The sequence below is a fragment of the Eptatretus burgeri genome, chromosome 14 (genome assembly GCF_056783735.1).
Source record: "Eptatretus burgeri isolate ZD-2024b chromosome 14, Ebu_testis_v1, whole genome shotgun sequence".
NCBI lineage: Eukaryota > Metazoa > Chordata > Myxini > Myxiniformes > Myxinidae > Eptatretus > Eptatretus burgeri.
This window is the reverse complement of record NC_140974.1, coordinates 51861108-51867994: the sequence shown is the minus strand read 5'-3', so window position 1 is coordinate 51867994 and position 6887 is coordinate 51861108. Positions and strand designations below refer to the sequence as shown.

The 6887-nt window shown below is 42.9% G+C and overlaps 1 long non-coding RNA gene across 1 annotated transcript in view; it reads left to right on the top strand.

Annotated features, from left to right (window-relative positions):
• LOC147013196 (uncharacterized) overlaps positions 1 to 4505 on the top strand; it is a 5236-nt gene extending 731 nt beyond the window's left edge. Inside the window, exons 3-4 of the long non-coding RNA XR_015051429.1 lie at positions 1 to 55; positions 339 to 4505. The exon at positions 1 to 55 is cut by the window's left edge and continues 143 nt beyond it. This is a non-coding gene — a long non-coding RNA (uncharacterized LOC147013196). The remainder of the gene's footprint in view (positions 56 to 338) is intronic.
• The last annotated feature ends 2382 nt before the right edge of the window (positions 4506 to 6887 follow it).

Below are 6887 nucleotides of genomic sequence, written 5' to 3'. Positions count from 1 at the left end.
GTTGCAATCCTGGACGGGTCGCCACTCCGACGCAGGATACTCCACTGGAGGGCAGGTAACCACACTCGATGGTCGAATCGTTAGAACGTCTGCTCTGAGTCTGGGCAATCGGTGGTTCGAAACCCTGCCGAGTCATACCAAAAACTTTTAAAATGGTCTGTGTTGCTTCTTTGCTCGTCGTTTAGCATTTAAAAGGATATTAAAGAGCATGCACAACCAACCATAAGTTGGCAATACTATCGCAGCCTTTCATGGGCCTCATGGCCTCCTCCTGTGTCCGAGTTCATTGTGAGAGAGAGAGAGCTCATGTTTTTGTTTGCGATTTCTTCATGGTGCAGGCGATAGCTCACCTACTCTTCGCGAAGGACGCTGTGGGATCTTTAAAACGTCCACCACCGAATGCTGGCAGACGGGACGCCCATTTCACGTCCCTCCGAGGGATATCACACCCGTCTGATGAATCGCCCTGCCTGCGAAACACCAAGATGACAGTTTATAGCTGGGTCGAGATTCGAACCCAGGCTCTGCAACATTACATTGTCATTATTCATGCTTGTGATGTCATGTGTACTCTGACAAAGTTCTGGCTTAAGCAATGTCACAGTGCCTCCTATAACAGGGTCAGAACGTTTTGGATTCTTCATCTTCAACAGACCCCACGAGAGAATGAATACACCTGAGATTGTTTCATAACCACATCATCAACTTGCTACAAATATTCCCCCCCAGCCCCCCCCCCCCACATTGATTACACCATCCTTTGCATCTTAACAGATGAACAAGGTGGCATTCTCTTGTGCCCATCTTTCTCTGTAGCTACCGCTTCATCCCGATTCTGACATCACCGATACATACGATTTCTCATGCTTCGAGTACATTGAGATATTTCTTGGATTTGGCAATTCTGATATTGCACAGTTCTGTAGTGGGTTTTTATTTTTGGCCAGCAAGTCATTTCATTGGTTGCATTTCGATGCCAATCCCAGATACTCAAAGGGCATTAAGAGTCAAACTGGTCACAGAGTTGAAAGACATCAAAATGAAGACCAGACATGGAGGCACCCCTCCCTGAAGATCATTAATTAGCCAGTTGGGTTTTCATCAACAATCCAAAAACTGACATGGTAACATTATCCTGAAACTAGCTTTTGGATAATATTCTCCTATAGCTTCGAATCCAAATCCTGCTCGCTTCAGCTGAATCTAAACCAATAACCTCCGGTACTCCAATCTCGTATCCTCGCCTCACTACGCCACACCAGATTCAGATGTTCAGTTCAGGAAGATGTTAAATCCAATATGGGAGACTGGTCTAATTTAAGTGGTCGGTCTGGGTGTATGGGTACACGACTAAGCAATCATGACAGAAAATGAAATTCTTTGCATGCACTCGCTTTCATGAGTCTTTTATCATGAGAAAAGACTACCGCCGTGAGAATGGCTACCGCAGTCCTGTAACATAAACTTATAACGAACATGTAGGTCCAAATATTACTTCTTATCCCTGAAAATTGTTTGACACAAATCTGTACACCATCCTTTGGTGTAACTCATTTGCTGAGATCTTTTCTTGTGAAAATAAGCCTGGTGTTGGCTTAGTGGTTAGGGTGGCGGCTTGGGATCCAAGGGTCCTGAGTTCAAGCCCCGTTGGCTGCTGAATTAACACCAGGGGGTTGACTCAGCCTGTCATCCTTCCGAGGTCGGCGAAATGAGTGCCAGTGTACTGGTCCCGTTGTATGCCCCGGTTAGAATAGGTGTACCATATCCCGGTGTGTCGTAAGAGGCGACCAGGGTTGGTGTCAGGAAGGGCATCCGGCCATAAAACATTGCCTCAAGAAAAAGCCAAACCCCTGCACAGCAGGGAAAAATGGCTGTAAAAATGGTCATTTTTTTTTTCTTGTGAAAGATTTCATTGAATACATTTCTTTCATTGTGGAGTGGAATAGCTCCAGGGATTATCTCTGAACTTTCTGGTGTTTTGGTTTGATTTCCAACAGTAAACTGTCGTGCTGCAATACCAGAAGAGGGCACTGTGTCTTCAATTGCTTATGCTGTCTTTAGTTGGGGGAAGTTGAGATGTTTCTTTTCTTCTATCTGTTTGCATTCGCTTATTTATATTAAAGACCGAAAGTATATTTTGCAAAGGATCAGCTGATGGCATGTAACCTCATCGAATTCCATCTTCGCCGCTTGGGACTACCTGGCCGATTGTCTACCTGGCCTACTCCTCATCTTAGCGGTCTATAGCTGCTGCAGCTGCCCAGGGAATTGACCTCATGAACGGTGGAAAAAGAAAAGCTTTCTCCTACCGGTCTGTCTTCAACTCCTGGAATTGGAGCTCCAGATGATGTAGGATGTCACTTCTGGTTCAGGGATTTTTTCCACGTGTTGGTCGAATCTGCCGCTGCTGCTTACAACTCATTAAAACTGTTTTCCTAACTTCATTAATCGTGTTTTACTGTTATATCTTCGACCCCGTATAGCTGTTTGTGTTTCCGTCCAATTTTCTGTGTTAAATCGTACCTTGTTGTGCTGTATTTGGTAAATTCGTTTTCATGGCGTTCAAGGCCTACTATAGCTGCTCCTCGGATAGCTGCTGTAAAAAATTCTGTGTTCCTTTTCTCTCTGTATTCCTCTTTTTGCTTCTATCTTCCTAAATATTGTACTTTCTACCTCCTCAATGTTATCCCATTCCCCTCCTCACCTCAAAAAATTTAAAACAAACCATTCTTTTTTCCACTTTTTCAACAATCACATTTCACTTGAATTCCCACTGCCTGTCCTTCGATCTGCCTGGAACATTTTAAGATGCTGAACTTTCCTTCTTTCTCCATCAGGAGTACCCCAAGTGTTGTTCTTCTTTACCACAATCTGTTCTTCTTCACAAAGATTATTTTCAAAAACTGTCTGTCAGCTAAACGCTTGGTCCACCAACCTTCCCCCCGTACCTACAGCACCACCTTTCTCCGTGCCTTCAACAAAATTTCTTACCTCCCATCCCATGATATTTATCTCCATTTGTCCAATTTAGGAATTTGGAATTGGCATTCCTCCACTTCATGTCCCCTCTTTCCGCTTCCCCCTCAAAGCTTCGCATCCCTCCTCAGCCACCCTCTCAATGCTTCTCCCTTACCCCACCCACTCATTTGTATCCCTCCTCACCCACCCTCTCAATGCTTCTCCCTTACTCCACACACTCAACTTTACCCATTACCCTGCCCCCGCAAAGCCTCCTCCACCACCCCGCACCATCCTACACACTTCCAATGCCTCCTACCCTGTCCCTAACTGTGTGCACCTCAAACATCCGAGGCCTTCATTCCAACCTGACAGATCTCTCAATCGACAATGCTGCCGATAAACAAGACATCATCTGTTTAATAGATTCCTTTCCTCCCACAGGACGTCCCTGACTCCTTCGTGTCTCTCCCCGGTTACTGTCTCCTCCAGTTTGATAGGTCTGAACCACATACTGGTGACAGAATTGCATTTTACATCAATAACTCAATTTCCCACTACCCTTGCACTGATGTTACACCTGCCAACCCCAAGGGACACCTTTGGCTGTAACTTCCCCTCCACTCCCACCTCTTGATTGTCTGTGTATTGTACCATCCTCCATACGGTGATGACCCCATCTACTTCTCTCTCTGAGACAACATGTACGAACTTTTAACCACTCAATCCAACTCTCTCTTCCTCATATGTGGTGATTTCAACTGTCACCATGCAAATTGGCTGGGTGTTGGTACCTTTCTCTCCAGCCATGGCACTTCAGCAAGGACTTCTGTGACTCCATGGAACTGACTCAATCTGTGAACTTTTCAACCAGGATTCCTCCCAATGGTAAATCCTTCTTCTGGACATTGTGATAAAAAAAACTTCTTTGCAAATGTCTCCTGCTCTTCCTCTGCTCCCATTGGTTCATCTGATCATTTGCTTGTGAAAGCCAATATCTCTCTGGCAATTCTCAGAGAGCTGCCTCAGCTCTGGTGAGTCTGACAGTTCACTCAAGTAGATTGGTATGGACTAGATATACTTTACCAAGACCCCATTTCACAGTTTGCTCATAATATAACTATTTACATTGTAAACAGATACATTAGGTGGAGTTTTTCGATGTTTAACATGTAAAGAGAAAGTATAGAAGATTTATTTAATTACTAGCCATGGTATTAAGGTGACGATGGGGTGGGGATTGTTTTTTGGTGGTTTTGAAAGTACAGTGAAGATGATGATCATTAAAAGGCAAAATATTTTTTATTGATATACTGTAACTGGAAAGAGCAAGCAGAGATGGTAGACCCTCACAAGACCCTATTTTGTGTGCTTTTATAGTACGTACCTTATAGATGTACTCACATTCTCATTGTACATACTTAATAGGTACTCGGTTGAAAAAAAGATAATGTGTAATACTGGCTACCACGAGGTTGTGTTTGTGGCCTACGTTATGCTCATTATTTGATGTGACATTCTGTACGGACAGACAGACTGACAAATAAATGGACCCAAATACGATACCCTGTCCTTTGGAGAGGGTTATGTGCAGGAGTTCACACAATTTTTTTTTTAATTAGGTTCTCCAATGAGTACGAGCAGAAATGGTTCGGTACTCACGGAAAAATTTTTTGTCAGCTTCGAGCACGCTCGTCTGCTTTCCCAAGCGCTTCTCAGCTTGGTATGCATCTCACTCCTTTGTAAGCGCTCTCTCAGAACGTTCACTCCAGAAGAGACTCGCAAACCGCTCTTTTTATTTTTTTTGTTCTGGGCGCTCTTGAACCTCGTCTTCTTCCTCTTTGCTTGGCATTCTCCTGAGATGCTTTTTTAATTTTTTTATGTTAAAAGTTGTAAACTTCCAATTTAGCTTATAAATTATATTGTTATTTATAAATTTAATTTTGTACACTTAAATTTTGAAATCACAGTCTATCAGAATTATCACAGAAGAATCTTATCCACACCAGATGACAAAACCTTCCATCAAAAGCCTCTGTTGTACTGGTATGCTTTTGAGCTTTCTGAGCATCTTTGAAGTGTGAATTTAGTTTTTTGGGTTTTTTTTTTTACCAGGCATGAGTACCTGAGTACCAGTTGTGTGAACCGCTGGTTATTTGTGTAATCTCACAACCTTATAGGATAGATTGCAAATGTAAGGATAGCATAGCATTCAAAACTAGAAGGGCATTCGGTAGAGCGCATACCTCCGCCACGTAATGCCTGATCCACGAGAACATATCGGACCCATTCAATACATTTTTAAATATGATGCTATATATCGTTTTTGCCCCAACCTCTCAATGGTGAAGAATCACTTTAAAAATTGAATAACTCTCGTATCAAGATCCAGATTCAGATCTTCATCAAATTTGAAAGAATTTGTCATGGTCACACGCCCAACGTATCCAAGTTTCGTCTGAATCCGTCCACAACTCTTTGAGATATCGTGCTATATATAATTTTTAGCGCGATCTCGCAATGGTGAAGAATCACTTTTAAAATTCTAGTAGTTGGATCCGGATCTTCATCGAAATATAATCAGTTCGTCCTTGTCACACACCGGTGAAACTCCTGCTCTGGTTCCTGATGGAGCACCAAATTGGCATCTTCTGACGTGTTCTGACCTGACATGGCCCGAACACGCCCTGTCATGGCCCGAACATGCCCCGACGTGGCCCGAACCTGTCCACAAAATTTCATCCGGATCCGTCGACAACTTTTTGAGATATCCTGCACACAAACAAACAAACAGACAGAGAGGGGTGAAAACAACTTCCTTCACCTTCGTTGCGGAGGTAATTAAAGCAGAAGTGCTAAAATCAAAGCAAAGAGAGGTACAAATTGATGTGTAAAATATAATTATATTCGGTGAAAGAACCCGGCGTTGCCCGGGTTATTTTTGAATGAATTTAATCTTCTGCACATCGGTCTGAGGCGAGCCCAGTATCAGTTCCCCATTGGGCCACGGCAGTCATAGCCTTAGGGGGTTTGTGAGGAGGAAAACATCCACCCCCAGCTGAGGGTCCTCGCCACCTTGCCTATAACCTTCCTGCGGCCCGTCCTGACATTTTTTGTTACAGAGATTTCCTCCTATCTGTCACTGTTCAGGAAATTAGCACGTGTAGATCCTAAGGGGGTTGGTGAGGGGGAAACACCCCCCCCCTGCCGACTTGAAAGCAAGGTACTTAAACTGTGCAATGTCTACAATACTAAGTACTGAAATCAATGGGTGGGAATGGTCAATCACCAAGCGTAATGCAGAAATAGAGTAACAATGTCCTCTTTATTAGGTATTAGATAGATTAGATTAGATTAGATTAGATAGACAGATTAGATTGGATTAGATTAGATAGATAGATAGATTAGATTGGATGAGATAGATAGATTGGATGAGATAGATAGATAGATTAGATGAGATAGATAGATTGGATTAGATAGATAGATTAGATTAGATTAGATAGATTGGATTAGATAGATAGATGTTCGGTAGTTTTTATTTTCAAGAATTGTTTCCTTTTCTGAAACCATAGAAAAATCGATTTTCCGGAGGCGTTTTCTACCGCCTTTCCATTTACCTAAGCATGCGTCTCGTGTTGGGTTTGGCCACTCCTGACACCAATAGATTGCAATCTCGGGCTACAATTCATCTCCAGATGGTCCTCATGTCTCTCTCACTGCAATTCAATTGCAAGAACAGTGAAGTGACCTGACATCTTCAAGTTAATATCGCTGAAATTTATGGGCCTTTTGCTTTCTTTTTACATGAACAGACGTCGACAGAAGTAGTCGTCTGATCCAAGCTTGTAATTAAAACCAATGATAAATGGTCATATCCACCAGCAAGTACCACCAACGCAATCGCTACTGTTCACATGTCAGTTTGCTTG